Raw genomic sequence first — 19,648 nt, forward strand, 5'->3', positions numbered from 1 at the left:
ATGTGATGATCATCCTAAATCTAAATCCAAATCCATATGATGATGTACTGATCATCCTAAATCTACATGTGCGATACATGGCATGTGTAAGCAATTTGTTAATAAAATTCGGTATGCCACTTAATAAAAAACACCACCTGTGCTATTTACAAAGAAATGGACAAGGCGTTTAGGGAGTTTCCTTGTTTTAATTGAGACAGTGCTGATTTATTTAAAACAATAGTATCTCTCCAAATCTTGAGTTGGCTTCAAACAAAATAATACAACACTATAAATGTCAGCAAAGCACAATGTTAAACAAGATGCTTCTAGCAGTCACTAAAACATATGCTGTGTAGCAGCAGATCTTTCAGAATGTCTGCATTTTAGTTTCGCAGTTTGTAGTCCAGGCAGAACATGAAACTTTTCTCTTGAACAGCAGAGGTCTCTAGAACCCAGAAGTCTCATCCCTGCATTTTGCTTTGATCATGCCATCATTTCCTTCCTAGTCACTTCACACGCCTCCTTTGCTTTTCTCGTGTAGTCGTCACACTTTTGCACTCATTTCTTCAATATGTACCCAGCCACAATACACTCAAGAAGCAGTATCCGATTACTAGATATGCACCACACTGTACATTGAAAGCAGTTTGACTGTTTTAAAATCCTACATAACATTCTGGGAACTGTAGTTTTGAGGGTCCTGAGAGTTGTTAGAACTGTCCTATGCCCCTCACAGAGCTAAAATTCCCAGTGTGGTTTAGCAACTGATCCCACTTGGCCAGGTGACGGGGAACTGAAGCTTTGTGAGGTGTCTCCTAACAACTCTCAGCACCCTTAAGAAACTACTGTTATTTTTCACCCTATAGGATGCACTTTTTCCCCTCCAAAAATGAAGAGGAAATGTGTCTGCGTCCTATGGGGCGAATGCAGGCTTCCGCTGAAGCCTGGAGAGCGAGAGGGGTCGGTGCGCACCGAGTTGCCGCCGGGCTCGCAAGGCTTGCGGGCAGCAGCCTGTTCTGGGGGCTGGGGTCGGGGGAATCTCGGGCTTACTGCGGCTGGGGGGGGGGGGATAATTTTTTTTATTCATCCCCCCCCCCAAAAAAACAAGGTGCGCCCTATGGGCCAGTGCGCCCTATAGGGCAAAAAATACGGTACCTTTACCAGGATTATTATTTGGGGGGTGGGAGAAGCCATGACTTCAAGATGTTTTAAACACATTGTGCAGGTGGCGCCCAAGAGTGGTTATAAATATGGCCAATGGTTAGGGATAATGGGATTTGTAGCCCAGCAATGTGCAGAGGCCAGGGACGCGGGTGGCGCTGTGGGTAGAACCTCAGCGCCTAGGACTTGCCGATCGCATGGTCGGCGGTTCAAATCCCCGCGACAGGGTGAGCTCCCGTTGCTCGGTCCCAGCTCCTGCCAACCTAGCAGTTCGAAAGCACCCCCGGGTGCAAGTAGATAAATAGGGACCGCTTACCAGTGGGAAGGTAAACGGCGTTCCGTGTGCTGGGCTGGCTCGCCAGATGCAGCTTGTCACGCTGGCCACGTGACCCGGAAGTGTCTGCGGACAGCGCTGGCTCCCGGCCTATAGAGTGAGATGAGCGCACAACCCTAGAGTCTGGCAAGACTGGCCCGTACGGGCAGGGGTACCTTTACCTTTACCTTTAATGTGCAGAGGCCACAGTTCCCCGACCCCATGGTTACACCTAATGCGTAGTTTGGTTCTTCCCTTAACACAGGATATGGGCAGAGGGCCTTCTTGGTAGTGGCGCCCGCCCCGTGGAACACCCTCCCATCAGATGTCAAGGAAATAAACAACTATCTGATTATTAGAAGACATCTGAAGGCAACCCTCTTTAGGGAAGTTTTAAACGTTTGATGTTTTATCGTGTTTTTAATATTCTGTTGGGAGTCACCCAGAGTAGCTGGGGAAACCCAGCCAGATGCGTGGGGTATAAATAATTTTTAAAAATAAAATTTAAAAAATGTTACACAACACTGAAGCAGAATATGATTACCCAGACGTGTTGCAGATATTCAAAGTACCTGGGTGTTCACTTCAATGCACAGACCCTGGTATTTGATGAAGAATATGATGTCCCCATTTTCAATTTTTTAAAAGCGTGTTTATCTCTTCTGGATTTTACAAGCCATGTCGCTGGGCTGAATGGGAGAACCGCTCCTCATTCCAAGCAACTGCAACAAGCAGCAAGGAAGGTGGTTCATGGCCAATAAGCTGAGCTATCCATGGGGATGGGGAAGAGAGAGAACCCCATAAAGTTAAACAGGACGAGAAATGAAACGGAAACACTCATAGGTGAGAGATGAGAATCCCATCAGGCCTCCAATGTTTGACCACAACTCCCCATCCCTGCCAGATACCAAGCGCCAGCCCTCCAAGTCATGGGGAAATGCAGTGCCTCTGACAAAATAAAATAAAAATACCGTAAATCCACGTTTGCTAGGTGAGCAGAGGGTTAAGACACAAGTTCCCTTTAAATTCCTAGAGGGCACTTTGTGAGGTCACATCCTCTGCTTGCCCAGGTGGGAAAGGTAACAACAGGAAGATAATCCTTAGCATTTGCTCTCACCTGGGGAACAGTCTGTTTGTCTTCCTACAGCCTTAGGGAAGGGACAAGAGGGTCAAAAGCACCACCTTTGACCCTAAACCATGTATTTTGTCATCTAGAAGTATATTTTGCCTGACTTATTTCATGGCTGTTTTCTGCTTGAATTGCACCTGCAGTTTTATGTAAGTAAACGATTCTATTTTTTTAAGTATTCTTCCATTACAGACTTCTGTGCTGTTGTTTTGTTTAGAGGGATAAATAAAATAAAGGAGAAGAGCCAGCCTTCCTAAAGCATCCCGAATAATAATAATAATAATAATAATAATAATAATAATAATAATAATAATAATAATAATAATATATTTATACCCCGACCATCTGGCTGAGTTTCCCCAGGTTTCTGGGCAGCTCCCAACAGAATATTAAACGCACTATAAAACACAACAGAAAGCTTTGTCCCAAGTTTCTGTGTTCATGCTGCAAAGGGTGGTATATATTTAACTCTGCTAAACGTGACGCTCATCTTACTCAAGCGAGCAAGAGGAAGGTTAATTAATACATAATGCATCCTGTCTTACTGTCCAAATCCATCCCGAGACAGGTAAGATCAGAACTGGCACAAAATCATCATTGCTATTTCAGTTGATATCTCCCTTTCCTTCAGGGAACTCTAGCTGGCACACATGGTTCTCCCTCTGTCCATTTTGTCCTCGCAACAGCCCTAGAATGGTAGAGTTGGAAGAGACTCCGATGGTCACCCAGTCCAATCCCCTGCAATGCAGAAATCTCAGCACAAAGGCTCCCATCCAATTTGAAACCAAACTGGACCCTGCTTAGCTTTGCAAATGTGCCAGCAGTTTTATCGCTGCACGAGTTAGGCTGCTTGGCCCAAGGTTACCCAGAGAGCTTCATGGCGGAGGGAGGATTCTGATCTGCCAGCCTCAAGTCCAACATACGAACCAGAACACCACACTGGCTTCCAGCTCCAGGCCCCAAAACTAACCTGAAGATGCTTATATTTCCCCCTATCATTTATCTCCTTTTTAGCCCATGAATATTTGTATTTTCCTCCTCCTCTTTAGCGTGCAGGAGTTCCCATACAAATTAGAAGATTTTGGGAGTTGTCACTTCTAGGGAGGGGTAAGATGCTGTCGCTGCTAAATTCAATTCTCCTTCAGAACCATTAACTGTACAGGAGCAACATCCTTTTTGCATCTAGTCTCTTGAAGGTTTTTGTTTATTTAAATTCTCTCTGCATCTCTACCTACTCTTAAAAAACCTTTAAAATTTTTCTTAATATTGTGGCCAGTCTTAGGCCAGGACTTGACTCCCTTCTGGTTTCCGGGTAACTTGACAATCAATACTCAGGAACAAAAATTGCACAGTGGTTTATCCTCAGGAACCAAGGCTGCTGTTTTTGGCTGGCTCAGAAGGGGGAGATGTAGCACAAGGAATGTCGCTGTCGGAACAAATTTTCCACTGCCAAGTGAATTCTCCAAGGATTGGTTCAAACTCTGCTCTTTCTTTATTTCTTTTTTTTTTTTTTTTTTTGGTCCACATGACCAGTTCTGGGTAGGCGCTCACATGGACAAACATAACGGATTAACCTAGCAATCAGAAAACCAGCAAGTCCTGTGGCTGCAATAGTTTAGCAGCCATAATCACAGAAGTGGCTTATTTGTAACTTTGGAGTGGGGTGGAGTGCAGAGTATAATCTGGTGGTATAATCTACACCGTACAGACATCCTCCCATGTCAGCTGAGATCTCCACAGGAACACCCACGGGCTTGGTTCACGTGATCCTTCTCTTCCAAAGATCACACAGATGTAGGGGCTCTCTGTGTGATCAGGTGCCTACATGGAATACCTGGTTCACAAATGGAGTCTATTGGGCTGGCTGGCAAAGGAGAGATGCTTATGGGAACATAAGAAGCTGCTTTGTATTGTTCGTTTGTTTATTGGACTGGTTGGCTGTGTATTACACTGAGGTTCCCAAGTGACTTGTGACATATTTAAATATGTCAACATAGATATGTTACAGTCAAACCTCTGTTCCCGAACAACTCCGTTTTGGAATGTTTCAGCTCCTGGACACCGAAAAAAACCCGGAAGTAAATGCTCCGGTTTTTAAACATTTTTTGGAAGCCGAACGTCCAACGTGGCTTCCATTTGAGTGCAGGAAGCTCTTGCAGCCAATTGGAAGCCGTGCCTCGGTTGTTAAACATTTTGGAAGCCAAACGGATTACGTTTGACAACCGAGGTTTGACTGTACAGTGCTACTTCGGGTTAAGAACCTAATTCATTCCGGAGGTCCGTTCTTAACCTGAAACTGTTCTTAACCTGAAGCACCACTTTAGCTAATGGGGCCTCCCGCTGCCGCCACGCCACCAGCGCACGATTTCTGTTCTCATCCTGAAGCAAAGTTCTTAACCTGAGGTATTATTTCTGGGTTAGTGGAGTCTGTAACCTGAAGCGTTTGTAACCTGAAGCGTCTGTAACCCGAGGTACCACTGTATAATAATGACACAGTCATACAAAACACTTGGAATTCCATACAAAAAATATACAAAATGCCTCACCGCCACAAGGAGCTTAGGTGGTGCACGAACAGCAAAGATACTAGCACCAAGTCACTCCATTGGATCATAGAATCATAGAATTGTACAGCTGGAAGGGAACCCCAAGGGTCATCTAGTCCAACCCCCTGCAATGCAGGAATCTCAACTAAAGGATCCATGATAGGTGGCCATCCAACCTCTGCGTATAAACATCAAAGGAAAGAGTCCACCACCTCTCGTGGGAGTCTGTTCCACTGCCAAAGAGCTCTTAACTGTCAGAAAGTTTTTTCCGAAAGTTTAGTTGGAATCTCCTTTCTTCAAACTTGAAGCCACTGGTTCGAGTCCTACCCTCCAGAGCAGGAGAAAACACAAGTGTTCCCTCGTCCATGTAACAGCCCTTGAGGTTTTTTGAAGATGATTATCATATCTCTTCTCAGTCTCCTCTTTTCCAGGCTAAACCCTTCACCCATTCCTCATAAGGCTTGCTTTCCAGAGCCTTGATCACTGAATTCTGTATTGTCAACACTGGCTAGCAACAGCTCTCCAGGATTTCAGACAGGAGACATTCCCAGCCCTGCATGAAGCTGCCACTGATTGAACCTAGGAGCTTCTGCATACAAGACAGATGCTCTATCCCTGAGCTATGGCCCTTTCACTTTTCCTTCCACTTCCAACATATAATTGTGTTGCCATCCCCAACCAAATATACGAATGAGGGTTATGTCACAGTATGTCAGGCTTCAGGGAATCAGCTTCCTCCCCCTTTGGCAGGAGATAAGCAGAACCAGTTAGAAACTTTAATGATCACAGTGTGAGAAAACAAAGAATCTAATTCCTAGGAATGGCGATGCTCCCAATTAAGGGTTCCACCCACTTACTCCTAGTCACCCTGTCACCACCATGTCTTGTACCCTGAGCTCGTAACCACTGTGCTGCCACCTTATCAGCTCTTCTTGACCTTGGGCTGAGTGGATTAATGCTTTCCAAACAGTGAATCTGTTAACTCTCTCCCTCCCAGTTCTTCTCCTCCTAGCTGTTCCCCATCCAGTATTTCCCAGCTTCTGCCTTCTGAACTATGTCCTTCTGCAAACCACTGTTCCAAATCTACACTGTTCTCCTGCTCCTGGGAAGATTCAGGATCCTGATCAGGAGCAGGGGGAGGGGGAGGCTCCCACCATTCTTCCTCAGTGCAGCTCTCCTCAGCTCAGTCCCTGACACAGTAACATATGACCAAGACAGACTATGTTCCCACCTAGCACAATATTGACAACTTTGACTGCCTCAGTGTAGGTCTTTCACAAGATCTGCTACCTGATCCTTTTTATGAAAGTCGGAGATGTTTAATCAATAACCATATGCAAATGCTATGCAAATTATTTCACAATTTGCATCTACACATGTAGATCATCCTAAGCAGATTTTAATGCAAACTTATTTTGCCCTCTTTTCCTGTGATCCTTTTGGGAGGCTCGTTTGCATACATGCAAATTGGCATTGTGTGAATGGGCACTCAGTCAAACGGTAAGAAACATAAAAGCAATTAGGGCTTTGAGATGGAACTCCTATGCGAAAGGATGACCCTCAGCTTCGGAGCAGAGGATGATGAACCAATGAATTTACAGAAATGTCAGGAAGAAGGAGAATGACATAACCAAAACTTATGCGGGGGGGGGGGGATGGGACTCCTGAACATTACAGTGATAAAATAAGAAAATCATAGCCACAGAGATGAATAATGATCAAAGACTGAAGTGAAATCAAACTGCAGAGCAGAGGGAGCGAGAGAAAACAGCAGGGGTGACACAGAGGACAGAGGGGGGGCTATATCTTTCCAGACGAACACCCTGAATCAAAGTGAAATGTACAACTAATTCAATCCACCCAAGATGTTTCGGGGGCAGCTCAGATGCGGCGTCTCCTGCAAAGTTACTCCAGCTGCTCCACACACAATTTTTGCCAGGGAGTGAAACAAATTCTTGCTGGCTGGAAACAAAGGGAAAATAACCCCCAAAGAGCCCTCCCACGTCCATATATATCTGTATCTGTATCTGTATCTGTATCTGTATCTATCTATATATCTTTCTCTCTATATATATTTATGTAAAGGGACCCCTGACATTAGGTCTAGTCATGGCCGACTCTGCAGTTGCGGCGCTCATCTCGCTTTATGGCCACCATGACTAAGCCGCTTCTGGCGAACCAGAGCAGTGCACGGAAATGCCGTTTACCTTCCCGCTGGAGTGGTACCTATTTATCTACTTGCACTTTGATGTACTTTCAAACTGCTAGGTTGGCAGGAGCAGGGACCGAGTAACGGGAGCTCACCCCGTTGCAGGGATTCGAACTGCTGACCTTCTGATCGGCAAGTCCTAGGCTCTGTGGTTTAACCCACAGCACCACCCGTGTCCCATATATATATATTGCAGTAAATAAATAAAACCAAATGACTCAACCAAATGATATTTTAAGGAAGCAATTCTTATTGGGAAGTAAGCCCCATCAAGCACAGCAGACAGGGCTGGGGCTCCCCAGATGTTGTTGTACCCCAACTCCCATCATTCCTGACCATAGTTCATGCTGCTAGTGTATGCTTGTGAAACGTGGACCACTTATAAACGCCATCTCCAACTCCTCGAAAGATTCCATCAATGAAAAAATTTACACACCACCTGGGAAGACAGGCGAACTAATACCAGTGTACTGGAAGAAGCAAAGATCACCAGTGTCAAAGCAATGATTCTTCAACATCAACTTTGTTGGACTGGTCATGTTGTGCAGATGCCTGATGATCGTCTTCCAAAGCAACTACTCTATTCCGAACTTAAAAATGGAAAGCGTAATGCTTTCAACAAAAGAGAATTAAAGACTCCCTAAAGGCAAATCTTTAAAAATATAGTATAAACACCAGCAACTGGGAAACACTGGCTTGCGAGCGCTCCAGTTGGAGAACAGCCTTTACCAAAGGTGTCATGGACTTTGACGATGCTCGAACTCAGGATGAAAGGGAGAAACAAGCTAAAAGGAAGGCATGTTTGGCAAACCTTTACCGTGATCAATTCCTGTCTGGAAACCTATGGTATGTCCCCACTGTGGAAGGAAGTGTGGATCCAGAATTGGCCTCCACAGTCACATATGGACTCACTTTTAAAACTGTGTTTATGGAAGACAATCTTACTTGGCTATGAGTGATCGCCAAAGAAGGAAGATTCTGCCAGCAATGGCAACATCTGGAAGGCTGTAGCTCTGCCATCCCTGCAGCAGGACCTACTTCTGACTAAATATGGAAGAGATGGTACTGTTAGTAATCATTACTTTTCTGGCTCTGCCTGCATGAACCAGATCCCTCCCCATCGACACCATCATTCATTACCCGATGACTATAAGAAAACAAATAAGGCTGAATTAATCCATTTCCAGATGAAACTCATGGCCTGTTAGCCTTGGATCTGTTCTCTTATCTGGGGCAGGCCAAATAAGATGTTCCTTAATGCTACATAGCCTTGGCTGAGCACAAAATGGAAGACCGATAGGCTTGGAGCGGGTGGTCCTTGTGTCTGAAAGGACGGCAAATGCTTGTTGTTTTTTTCTAAGTAGTCCAGATCTAGTTGCTGTTTGCGCCCCTAAAAAGTGCTTTCTGAGAAACTGATTTCATTCGGAGAAGAAAAGCTTGTTGCATTGAGTCTGCATTGCCCCAAAGTGTTTCCACTGAGAAACAAATTATTATTATTATTATTATTATTATTATTATTATTATACCCCGCCCATCTGGCTGGGTTTCCTCAGCCAATCTGGGCAGCTTCCAACAAAATATTATGCACTATATATTTAAAGAAGTATCACACCCCTTTAAACAATCATGGCTTTCCCTCAAAGTATCCTGGGAGCTGTAGTTTGCAATAATGATGATGATGATGATGATGATGATGTATTATTTATACCCTGCCCATTTGCCTGGTTTCCTGAGCCGCTCTGGGCGGCTCCCAATAAAACACCAAACATTAAAACCTTTCCAATACAGGGCTGCCTTCGGATGTCTTCTAAAAGTCAGATAGTGGTTTATTTCCTTGACATCTGATGGGAGGGTGTTCCACAGGGTGGGCGCCACTACCAAGAAGGCCCTCTGCCTGGTTCCCTGTAACCTCATTTCTCACAGTTGAGGGAACTGCCAGAAGGGTCTCGGAGCTGGACCTCAGTGTCCGGGCTGAACAATGGGGGTTTGTGTCCACTGCTGCCCAACAATGATGTGGGTGGGTGCACACCAAGATCGCAATCCCCACCTCCTGCTTCGTTCACCTGGAATGTGTGCAGGAAGGAAAAAAGCATGGATAATTGAATCAAGGGAGGATTTCCAAACAGGTTTCAAGTAACCACAGCCACCTTTGTGGACAGTATTATCTAGAATCAATCCAGATGGAAAGCAGCATGTTGCAAACAATTCTGGATTGAGGAAAAGCTACATTCTTGTGCTGCAAACAGCTTAGTATGGACACAATCAGAGAACCATTGTTTATTTTATTTTTAAAAATACTTTTATTTGATTTTACATTTGCATTCATATGTAAATCATAATCATATACAAATAGGATTCTCTGAATCCCTAGACTTCCCTCCACCTCTCCATGGGTTCCATAGTTATTCTTTTCCCAACTGCATCGTATAATGTTCTCCATATTTCCTTCAAACTGAATTGTTATCATAGTGTTTGTTACATTCCAGGTGTTAAAATCCTGTCAATGTTTTTAATTGTTTACAGTATTTTTCTAAATAGCTTATAAATTTTCCCCATTCTTTGTTAAATTTATTGTCTTCTTGGTTTCCGATCTTCCCAGTCATTTTTGCCATTTCGGCATAGTCCATCATCTTTGTTAACCATTCCTCTGGCCCAGAAGTATCCTTGCAGTTGTTGTTGCATGCATAGTCTTTTCTGCTCCTTTGGTATTTCTGGCCCTAAAATTCCTAATTAAAAAGCTTCTGTTTTTTCCACAAAAGTTATTTTAAACCTCCCCCAACTCATTATAAATCATTTTCCAATGTACTTTCATTATCTTGCATGTCTACATTCTACATATGGTAGAATGTGCCCTGTTCAGAGAATCATTGTTTAAGTTCGCTGTGCAAATATTTGTCATATCTTGACACAGAAGGGCTTTTTTTTTTAATCGTGGCAGCTAGTGCTACCATATGATGTGCAAGCTCGCCGGCTTGTGCACATAGTGGCTTGCACATGTTGTTGTTGTTTAGTCGTTTAGTTGTGTCCGACTCTTTGTGACTCCCTGGACCAGAGCACGCCAGGCACTCCTGTCTTCCACTGCCTCCTGCAGTTTGGTCAAACTCATGCTGGTAGCTTCAAGAACACTGTCCAACCATCTCACCCTCTGTTGTCCCCTTCTCCTTGTGCCCTCAATCCTTCCCGACATCAGGGTCTTTTCTAGGGAGTCCTCTCTTCTCATGAGGTGGCCAAAGTATTGGAGCCTCAGCTTCAGGTATCAGGTAGTGATAAAGCAAGATATCAAATCCAAACCCTTCTTCTTCATCATCTTCTTCCTTCCAGTGAGCACTCGGAGCTGATTTCCTTAAGAATGGATAGGTTTGATCTTCTTGCAGTCCATGGGACTCTCAAGAGTCTCCTCCCTCTATTCTGCAGTGTGCTTGGAGGTCACTATGCCACCCAACACATGAATGCTTGGAAGGGTTGGGACTAGCTGGTAGAATCATGCCACACAGACCCCTGGCATAGCTAGGAATATCTGCACAGAGCCGAAGCAGTTACTTCTCAATGTGCACATTCAGGACATGTGGGTAAGCAGTCATCTGCTGCATCTGGTGAGGATTTTAACAGATTGCCACAGCTGAAAAATAGCTGATGGCTCAGGGGAGGGTAGAATGCAGACAACTTCCCACAACACCGGACTCACACCTCTGTAAGTTGCCACTCGGTAAATGGCGTCTATGTGACATAAACTTGTTTGAGAACAGCTGTTTCTCACAGCGAGATTCAGAGCCATTAAATCTGCAATCCTAGACACATTTGCCTGGGAGTAAGTCGCATTGCACTCAGTAGGGCTTACTTTTGAGTCGACACATCCAAGAATGCACTGCAAGACTGGTGTTCTAAACGAATTTACTCTACACCCCACTGAAGATGATGGGACTTACAGTACATTGGAGTCAATGGGCAACAGCTTGTACTGTGAGTCTTACGACATTCTTCTCCCCCGTTACACGCAGCTTTTGTCAATTTAGTTTTCCTCTTGACACAAAAAAATTATTGCTCACATGATGACAATATAGTCCAATAGTTATTACCTCTGAGGAAAAAATCACCGCTGTTGTTATTTTTTAATAACGGTTATTACCTGACAAAATAATAGCAATGCCATTTCCCCAACGGCGGTGTAATTGTGGCAAATGGTTTTTAAGGAAGCTCACGATGAATGACTGAGAGCCCATCAGAGAGAGTGGAACAAAAGACTCTTTAAAGTACAAAGTAGGTGGGTTTGAAGATTGCCATAGGTAAATATAATATTAATAAGCATTAGGGAAGGCATAAGAATGCAGAAATACCCCAATGCCAATCTGCAAATCAATAACTCGCCCACACTTTGGTTCCGATGCCCAATTCTAGTTGCCCCAAGTGACAAGGTCTGGAAAAGGCACAGTCATTTCCAATACAAAATGGACCCAATCCGGAAACCCAGCATGCATGTTATTGTGTAGGACAGAGGTTTTCAACCTTTTGGGGTCCATGGCTCCCTTGACCAACTATATTCTTCCTGCAGCACCCCTGTGGGGCTCGGGAGCCCAGTTCTGTCACCCTAGTTCTGTGGGGCTCAGGAGCCAGCAGCCCCTCACCCCTTTTTGAATACCCTCCCTTATGTTCCCTCAGCCTCCTCTCCTTGGGAGACCTCTGGGCAGGCCCCCTGGTCTCTGAGCTTCCCCTCTGCCCCAAAGAGAGGTGCCTCCCCGCACTGCCCTACAGGGGCCTGGGAAGCATCCCCATGCCAGCCCCAGAGGCGCCATTCCCCTGGGGAGCTTGTAGCCAAGGCTGCTGCAACAAACAGTTGTGTAAGCCTTTGGGGGGCAGAGACATGAGAAGGTATCAGAGGAAGGGAGGGAAGGAAAGAGGGACAGAGGCCAATGTTGCCTGCGGCACCCCTGAGCATCATTCAAGACACCCCAGGGTGCCATGGCACCCTGGTTGAAAACCAGTGGTGTAGGAAGATCTCCCCTTTGACAGTCCTATGACAGTCGATGAGGGGGAAAGCACAGGAAAACTTTGGACCAAGTTTACTGGCATTAATTGTACAACCAGTGTGGTGTCATGGTTAAGAGCAGTAGACTCGTAATCTGGTGAACCGGGTTTGCATCTCTGCTCCTCCACATGCAGCTGCTGGGTGACCTTGGGCCAGTCACACTTCTTTGAAGTCTCTCAGCCCCACTTACCTCACAGAGTGTTTGTTGTGGGGGAGGGAGGGAAAAGGAGAATGTTAGCCGCTTTGAGACTCCTTAGGATAGTGATAAAGCGGGATATCAAATCCAAACTCTTCTTCTACCATCTTCAGATTGTTTACTGGTTGTGTGTCCCATGCGTTGGTCTTTCCATGATTTTTGCCCTGAAGCAATGTCAGACGAAATGGCCTAGAATTGAGCTCAGTGGTGGAGAGATGAAGAGCACACAGCATGAGATAAAAATGTTTCCCACATTGTTCTCTCTCCAGATACATCTATAATGGACGCAACACACTCCAACTGTTCCTGTTTATCGCCTTGGCTGGAAAATATCACTTTCTCTTGTCGATGGATCCTTCAGGTAATTGAATAACGCTGAATCGATATTTGTTTCATGCACACTCACATGTTTGTGTGGTTATAAATGGAGAAAAATTCTTCCCAGACTTTTTTCTTGCTCAAGAAACAACAAAAACAGCAAAAACAACTATACCACCACAACCACCACCACCACAACAACTATACTGCCCTATAGCCACAGGTCTCAGGGCAGTTCACAGGATAAAATTACGATATAAAAACACGTTGAGAAGATTAATTTGGCATTTGATTTTAATCAGCTTTGTCATATTGCCTGGAGAAGCATTATTTCCCAAATCCATGTACAGTGGTACCTCAGCTGTTGAACGTAATCCATTTTGGAAGACTGTTAGACTTCCGAAACATTCGACAACTGGGGCACAATGTGCAGTAGGCAAATTCAACTCAGAAAATTGAGAAATGCACCTCAGAAGCTGTTCAACTTCCAAGGCACGTTCGAAAACAGAAGCATTTACTTCTGGGTTTTCGGCATTCGAAAACCAAAACGTTCAGCTTCTGAGACGTTCAACAACCGAGGTACCACTGTAATTTAATATGCACACTAGGGAACAGAAGCCTTATATCTGCTTCAGATCTCACAGAAAGAGCGCTAGGTCATGTGCAGGATAGAGTCCATGGTTCGACCACTGTGCACTTCTGTCCCCTATTGCTTTCTTGGAGGTTCCGCCCAGCACATACATAACCCATAGAAATCACTATAATCCAATTGCCTTTGATCAGAATGTAATGATGTTAAAATATTGCTTTGAAACCACATGGAAATGTGGCAGCTGAAGCCCCTTCAGATGTGGCGCGGCCGGCCCTACTGTTAGGGAAAATATGGTGGATGCTTCAGGCAGCAGACACTGGAGTGTGTGGAAGGGCAGCGGCAGCCATCCCTTCTGAGTTAACTTCAGGCATTCTCCTCTGTTGGATGACAAGACAACCCCAAGCAGTTGTAGAGTCCCATGGATTGTGTGAGCAGCTTCAAGGAATTAAACCTGTAGCCCCTCTGTTGAAATTAGAGTGTGTCCAGTGCTGTTTTTCTGGGGGGAAGCAGGGGTGCACATACCCCTAAACCATGCATGACCAAACTTGGCCCACCAGCTATTTTGGGACTACAACTCCCATCAACCCTAGCTAACAGGACCTGTGGTCAGAGATGATGGGAATTGTAGTCCCAAAACAGCTGGAGGGCCAAGTTTGGCTATGCCTGCCCTAAACGTTTTATGAATCTAACGGCAGAAGAAACCAAAATTTTAATTTTTTTTTAGTTTCTTCTCTAGCACAATGAATCGTCAGTTCCCTTGCTACCCCTGATAGCGGCCTCATTTCTTGTCGTGGTGTTTCCTGAGTCTCAGACGGAAATGAGCGTTTAATGTGTGAAGTAGGAGTTGGAATCTAGCACGGTGATTGGTCAGTTTTGTTGTATTTACTGTATTTATTTCCCCCGATTTGAACTATAAAATGGTGATTTTCTTGAGTCAAAATGAGAGTACCCCTAAAAAAAAATTAGGGGGGGGGGGAAGGCCTGAGTGCGGCTATTTGCCAGGAATTTCCCAAAGCAGGTTCTAGAATTACTTTGAAGCAAGGCAAAAACAGTTAATTGAGACCTTTGGCACCCCAGTCAACATGGCCAATGGTTAGAAATGACAGAATTTGTACAGCAGCAACTTCTAGAAGGCCAATGATTCTCCTGCCTTGATCTAGAGCAAACTGCTCATAAACTCTCACAACTATTCCAAAATAAGCATTGCTTTATTTGAATTAAAAGCTAAAGGACACCTGGATGGTTAAGTCCAGTCAAAGGCGACTATGGGGTTGCGGCGCTCATCTTGCTTTCAGCCTGAGAGAGCCGGCGTTTGTCCACAGACAGCTTTCTGGGTCATGTCGCCAGCAGGACTAAACCGCTTCTGGCAGAAAGGGACACCATGATGGAAACCAGAGTGCACGGAAACGCCGTTTACTTGAATTAAGACCCTTGATGGCTTCCATTAGCCATAAGAACACCTATATGTTTTGTTTGTTCAACTGAGGCTGAGTACAGTATTTTTCGGAGGATCAGACCTTGAACACTTTTGTCTTACCTGATGCATTTCTGAAAAATTATTGGTGATGTGAGTAAAGCACCATTTTCGAGTGCTTTCGGACACATTTGGAAACCACTTTGCCTGAAAGTGTGTTGATGGATGTGCTTTGGAGGGTTTATCTTGTTTTAGTCAAGTGGCATTTTTGCTAGATGACGGCTTCCAGTCTGTTTCATAGCAGCCTTTAGACTTGACCCAGCTTGTTATGCATCAGTCAAGGTCCAGGCCTCAACCAGACAAATATTCAGTCTCCAGTTGCTCCTCAGCTCAGTGGATACCCTCTGTAATTTTCATTCAATGACTATAATTTGTGCGCTAGAGGAAACCTACATATCTCCAAACTATTTCTGTAATGAACTTGAGCATTTTATGGTGATGGTCAAGAATAACACACAGATATTTTGAAAGCCTGTTTGGAGAGCTTTCTTGCAGTAATCAGTAAGAATCTTTGCTCTTTTGATAGGACAGAAAAATTGTTGTGTTGTTGTTTTTTAAATACTGTAGTTTATTAAACCTTCAGCAGCTGAAGAAATGTGGTGAACTATAAGGAAAACAACCAAGTTAGAAAAGGGGGCAGGAACTTGTATTAGAAAGTTGCGCAACTAAAATTTTATGTGCTGTTACACATTTTATGTGTCATACATTATTTGGATTCTTCTTTTCCATTCTAAAAAATATGCACCATTCTGCCATCTTGGAAAGGCCATAATTTGTTTTTTTAACATCCAAATAGTGACAGCACTACAAAACAATATATTATATTAATGAAAAGCTGCAAACATTAATACTGTATATGTTCTCTTCTTTATTCTCTTTTAGATAGACAAGGGTATTTGCCATAATTTTCTATGTAAATTGAGGAGGGTTTTTGTTATTTATTTATTATTTCTGTTTTTTAGTTTTTTATTAGTATTATGTTATGACAATATGTAGCAAAAACATTATATATCAAATATCTTATGTAAAAAAAAAGCAAAACAAGTGAAATATAAAATAACAGAAGGGGAAAAAAATATATATATGAAAAGGAGTGAGGGACAGCATAACAAAACCTCCAGATTGCCATGAATAAATTAACAGGAAAAATATCACCATTTATTTTGTCATTCCAGAAATGCGAAAACAAGTTTGTTTTCAGGATTATTAAATATTGTGTTTCTCTCATATGCAAGTTTTATCATTAAGATAGTTTTCCTTAACCAATCAGTTATAGTAGGGGATCTTCATTTTTGTGCAATATATATGGTGATCATTTTGCATGGGGGTTCTGTTTCTGGCACCCGCCCCCCCCCCCAAGTTGATGGAGCGTGCGTAAGCCTGCTGCAGCTGAACTGGTTATGTTCCCTTAAATCCACTTCTGATGTGAATTGCAATTTGCGTTTTCGAACAGCTCTATTGCATAAGCAAGGAAGGAGATGCATTTTGGATCTGGCTGAGGTTTCTCGAAGGCGCTCAAAGCCGCAAAATGCTTAATTCAGCTTTGCAGACCTCGCTGCATCCCAGACTGTATTACTTTTCAACTTCCAGCTGACTTGGTTAACCTTGTCCTTGCGCGCGGAAGGAACCTCGCTGTCGTGCTCTGATATAGTGTGAGCTCAGAAAATGCTTGTAACAACTGGCGGGCCTCCAGAGCTGTTAATGCGTTTGGCTGTGTAACCTGCTGTGTTTTTGGAAAGTGGGGGAACAGTAAAATGAGGTTACGAAGCACATCCTTTTGCAAACTGCCGGGAAATAGTACTGGCCGAGTGCTTAGGTCACATAGTAGAATCTTTGAAGGCTGTGAGTTCCAACTGTTAATTGGTTCCAAACAGCCCTAATCTATACAGTGAAAATGAGACTTATGGATTGGTCTGGTTCCTGAATAGGATCCTAACCGCATACACAGTTTTTATTATTTTAAAGTGGGGGTGTCAACATAAATAATAGAAGTCAGAATGCCTTACAGGCAGGTGGTTCTGCAGAGGAATTAGTTTGGACCTGCATTTATGCATTTTGATGAAGACGGTGCTGCCACTGAGAGATTTGTTTTGTTGTTCCAGAGCACTGCTTCACCCCTTCCCTGCAGCAGTTGGGTTTTATTGTATTTATTATGAATGCAGTGGGCAATACTGGTCTTCTGGCAGCTTATAATAGTTTAGTAGTAGTAGTAGTAGTAGTAGTAGTAATACCCCACCCATCAGACTGGGTTGCCTCAGCTACTCTGGGCGGCTTCCAACAAACAACAACAACAAAGTACTGGCCAGGCCTCCCCAGCCACTCTCGGTGGCTTCCAACAAAATATGAAAAACTCAATAAAAGATCAAACATTAAAAACTTCCCTAAACAGGCCTGCCTTCAGATGTCTTCTAAAAGTCAGATAGTTGTTTATTTCCTTGACATCTGATGGGAGGACGTTCCACAGGGCGGGCGCCACTACCGAGAAGGCCCTCTGCCTAGTTCTTTGTAACCACACTTCTCTCTGTGAGGGAACTGCCAGATGGGCCTCGGCGCTGGACCTCAGCGTAATAAAACATGAAACATTTAAAACGTCCCTAAAAGTTGTATAGTATCAGGACTGCATAGCCTTTCTTTTGATTCCTCAGAGCCTGATCCTGTTTTTTCACATATACACACTATTTATGCTATGCTTACTCTATACTGGGCTGTACCTTAGTTGTAATGAGTGGTGGGTGTGGGTGGGAGAGCTTGCAGAAGACAATAGGGCTGGCCACTTCCCCCCACAATAATTCTAGCACTGATTGGCAGGCCTATTTGTATTAGTTGAAATACTTTGTAGAGAATGTGGGAGTTCAGGCTAATGGCAAGAATGCCCAGGCCGCTTAGTGTGACTTCAATAACATTAGTCCTCCTTGAGTGCTAATTTCTGTTTCAAAGTGCACAAAAGAAATGTTAAAACGTTGCCCACGAGAGATCAAACGGATTATGTCAATACATAATCTGCTAAACAGCCCCTATGTATATTTTTAGTTTAGAAGATTGGGAGAACATATCAAATCAAACGGAAGCCATTCAATGTGTCCTGAAATACAGAACATGTCAATAAAATTTCTAGAAAATATTTGCTGCTTTGTACACGTGAAAGGGATCTAGGGGGCTTAGTAGACCACAAGCTTAACACAAGTCAATAGTGTGATGCAGCAGCAAAACGCCCCCAACCTAATGCTATTCTAGGAGGCATAGACAGAAGTACAGTGGTGCCTTAGGTTACATACGCTGCAGGTTACAGACTCTGCTAACCCAGAATTAGTACCTCAGGTTAAGAACTTTGCTTCAGGATGAGAACAGAAATCGTGCTCCTGCGGTGCGGCAGCAGCAGGAGGCCCCATTAGCTGAAGTGGTGCTTCAGGTTAAGAACAGTTTCAGGTTAAGAATGGACCTCCGGAACGAATTAAGTACCATATGTTCTGGTGTACAAGACGACTTTTTATCCCTAGAAAATCAGCCCAAAAGTCGGGGGTCGTCTTATACGCCGGGTATACGCATTGAGGAGGAGGAGAGGGAGCTGGTGAGCAGAGGCGCCCCTTCTACCGTCGCTCCTCCCCCCTCCCCACAGAAGGGGACATGGAAAGTCCTTCCGAGCGTGGCGCTCGCCTGCCCACCCGCCAAACGCCTCGCCTTGGGATGCTGCTGCTGCGATGGAAGAGGCAGCAGAGGGGTGCGCGCTTTGCCCCTGGCGGCGCTCAAACTCTGTAACTCTAAAATTGAACAGCAAAAGTTGGGGGGGGGGTCGTCTTATACGCCCAGTCGCCTAATATGCCGGAATCTACGGTACTTAACCCAAGGTACCACTGTATAATGTCTCTATTCTGCTTTGGTCAGATCACACCTGAAGTGCTGTGTCCAATTCTGGGCACCACAATTTTGACAAGATTTTGACAAGAATGTGTGCAGAAGAGGGCAACCAAGATGATCAAGGGTCTGGAAACCAAGCCTTATGAGGAACAGTTGAGGGAACTGGGTATGTTTAACCTGGATAGGACACTGAGAGGAAATATGATAGCCACCTTCAGATATCTAAAAGTTTGCCCCATGGAAGCAAGCTTGTTTTCTCCTGCTCTGGAGTGTAGGACCTGAACCAACTTTTTCTGCCCTCGGTGCTTCTGAAATTATATTATGTATAGCCACATATTCCAGTCACTTGTAAACAGAAGCAAAAAATGTAGTTGCCCCTTTTTCTTGGGAACCTCCCTCTTCCTCAAAAAAATTGTGCGCTTTTGTGAGTCTCCCTGAGAATTTTTCCAAAAATGCCCTCCCACTTTGGTGGCCTGAGGAAGTGAGAGAAGACCTCCTTTGCCCAGCCCTTGTTATAATAACAGTGTGGGATTCTCTCTCTCTCACACACACACATGCATTTTTAAAAAAAATATTGTGTCTCAAGGCTTGAGAGAGTTCCCAACCTTGGGACAAGCCTTTTTCCAAGGTGTGAGAAACTGGCGCAGGCTGAAGCAACCTTCTTTAGCTTGCTCACCAATTACCCTGAGCACAGGTGCATGTGCCTGTGTGAAAGAAGGTACACTTGTTGATGTGTACAGCTCAGCTGGTGTGTACGCAGACTGTCCACTAACTGAAGGCCGCATGTGAATCCAAGTGCAAGAACTGCTCCACTATTTGTGCAGCTCAACATAGCGGGAGCTGGCGTTTG

The 19,648-nt window shown here is 44.3% G+C and overlaps 1 long non-coding RNA gene across 1 annotated transcript in view; it reads left to right on the forward strand.

Moving 5' to 3' along the window:
• The first annotated feature begins 2,550 nt into the window (after positions 1-2,550).
• The window catches only part of LOC114607370 (uncharacterized), a 31,351-nt gene continuing 14,253 nt past the window's right edge, over positions 2,551-19,648 (forward strand). The window contains exons 1-2 of the long non-coding RNA XR_003709129.2: positions 2,551-2,734; positions 12,829-12,920. This is a non-coding gene — a long non-coding RNA (uncharacterized LOC114607370). The remainder of the gene's footprint in view (positions 2,735-12,828; positions 12,921-19,648) is intronic.

Source organism: Podarcis muralis, chromosome 12 (genome assembly GCF_964188315.1).
Source record: "Podarcis muralis chromosome 12, rPodMur119.hap1.1, whole genome shotgun sequence".
NCBI classification, from domain to species: Eukaryota; Metazoa; Chordata; class Lepidosauria; order Squamata; family Lacertidae; genus Podarcis; species Podarcis muralis.